This window comes from Bidens hawaiensis, unplaced genomic scaffold (genome assembly GCF_021521415.1).
Source record: "Bidens hawaiensis isolate Kalapana, Puna unplaced genomic scaffold, B.hawaiensis_p1.1 tig00027057_1, whole genome shotgun sequence".
Classification (NCBI taxonomy): Eukaryota; Viridiplantae; Streptophyta; class Magnoliopsida; order Asterales; family Asteraceae; genus Bidens; species Bidens hawaiensis.
Window position 1 is genome coordinate 255,728 of NW_027494356.1, and position 2,231 is coordinate 257,958.

Below are 2,231 nucleotides of genomic sequence, written 5' to 3' on the forward strand. Positions count from 1 at the left end.
TCCATACGATCGTATAGCTCCTATACGATCATATATAAGGTTTGTGAGTTTCTAAAAGGAATGTATGAATAACATAATTCTTTATCAATGACATAGGATGACATTTAAAACTTATGATTTTATGATTTAACTTATAAGAATTATTTCACAATAGTGTTACGTTTTTGATGGTATTTCTGAACCAGTCAAATATGAAATATTAAAATCAGTATATCGTCCAATGTTTTAACTTAAATCATTCATCAAAAGGGTGGGCCCCGTGAAAACACAACCATAGGTTTAAATATAATCACACAAAATAACCACCAACCAACTAACACATGATCTCATCCATCCCATTCTCATCACTCACATTCACCGTTTCATTATCAAATTATCTGAAAACGAATTCTGATACTTACAACACACCGGAATATCTCAGGGCTAAATCCGTAATTACCTGATAATCTGATATTATTATTATTATTATTATTATTATTATTATTATTATTATACATGGCTAATAAGGCCTCCAATTTCTCAGATCTAATCCAACGCGTGACGTCATCCTGCTTGCTCAGTCCAATCAGTGGCGTCAGACACCTCACCGATGACGTCACGGACATCGGAGACGACGATTCCGATTACGAAGACTGTGAAATTGAGGCGTCTCCGTCTCCGGCGCCACGTCAGCTCCGACGAAAAGATAATGATTACAAATCCGAACGAGAGGTTGAAATGGAGACGTTGTTGAGTGACGTGTTCGAAACGGTGTCGTTAATGAAGAAGGCGTACGTCAGCATGCAGCAGGCGCATTGTCCGTGGGATCCGGATAAGATGAGGAGTGCTGACGTGGCGGTGGTGGCTGAGATGAGGAAGCTAGGGTTTCTGAGGGAGAGGTTTCGGAGGAGAGTGATGAGAGGTGGCGGTGGTGGTGGTGTGGTGGTGGCCGGAGTGACGGTGAGGGAGGTGGTGGCCCCGTACGAGGCGGCGATGGAGGAGATGAAGAAGGAGGTGAAGAATAAGCAGGCGGAGATTGATAACTTGAAGGAGAAGTTAAGTACGGTGGTGGTTACTGGTAGTGGTGGAAGCAATGGAAGGAAAAGTAGATCTCATCAGTCAAAGAAGAAAGTCAATTACAGTAGTCAACTCCAAGGTAGCACTTTAACCGAAATAACTGACAAATCCTGAGTAAAGTAAACAAGTTGGATCAGCTTGTTTACAAATCAAGTTTTTTTCAAGCGAGCTGCGAACTTTTTAAACAATTCGGTTTAAGGTTTTTCTAGTATTTGTAAACCGAAATTTACTGTTTGATTTTAATTACGGCTTGTTATAAAACTTGTTTATATTGTTTGTTATTTGATTTATGGCATAAATTCATTATGTGAGTAAAAATATTTTAAACACACTTTTATTAATAAGTGGTTAATAAATGTTTTGGCAAAAGAGTCGCTCAAATTGATTATTTTTAGCTAATGTTTTTCGTGACTAAAGATTTCAAGTGTAAATATAATCCGAAAACCGACTCATAGCCAAACCGAACTCATATGTAGTCATGTAGATTGAAAAATCAAAACCAAACAGTTTACTGAACTGATATACATGCAAACCCCAGAGTTTACCAATCCCATATGGTATTTGTAATATACAGAAGTATTTAATCTCACAAATGTATAATCATTTGTACCGTACAACTGTTTACTGGCCCAGGCCCCAGTATGCATTGATACATCATACATGTATGGTATAACTATTTTTTACTAGAATAAAATCTCAAGTAAATAAATATCTATCCATATTCCATAGTTTACTTCCGTACAATTTTATACTCTTTCTTATTGAATGTATTTATGACCTTCACTATTTGATCTAAATGTTTTATTTCCATATTCATCAAAATGGTTAACAAATGCTTTTGGGCAAAAATTTTAGCCTCGAATTGTTATTCAAGTCAATATTTTTTAGACCTAAACATTTAAGGTAAAATGTAAGACCGAAAACCGACTCATTACCAAACAAAGTTTATACCTGAACCGAAAACTGAACAGTTATCAAAAACTGATATTTTGGCTTGCTAATGCAGTTTTGCCGTCGCCAATGCCAGAGCATTTCGAATCATGCATAAGTTCAGTAAAAGAAGCATCAAAATCATTCTCTTCACTTCTCCTGTCACTCATGAAATCATCGCATTGGGACATCACAGCCACCGTTAGATCCATCGAAGCCTCAACCACACCCACCACCACCAACAC

The 2,231-nt window shown here is 37.2% G+C and overlaps 1 pseudogene across 1 annotated transcript; it reads left to right on the forward strand.

The window, feature by feature from the left end:
- The first annotated feature begins 490 nt into the window (after window positions 1–490).
- On the forward strand, window positions 491–2,226 carry LOC143574569 (protein GRAVITROPIC IN THE LIGHT 1 pseudogene; annotated as a pseudogene). Its single transcript, XR_013142617.1, has 2 exons — window positions 491–1,135; window positions 2,063–2,226. The product of XR_013142617.1 is annotated as a protein GRAVITROPIC IN THE LIGHT 1 pseudogene (transcript).
- The last annotated feature ends 5 nt before the right edge of the window (window positions 2,227–2,231 follow it).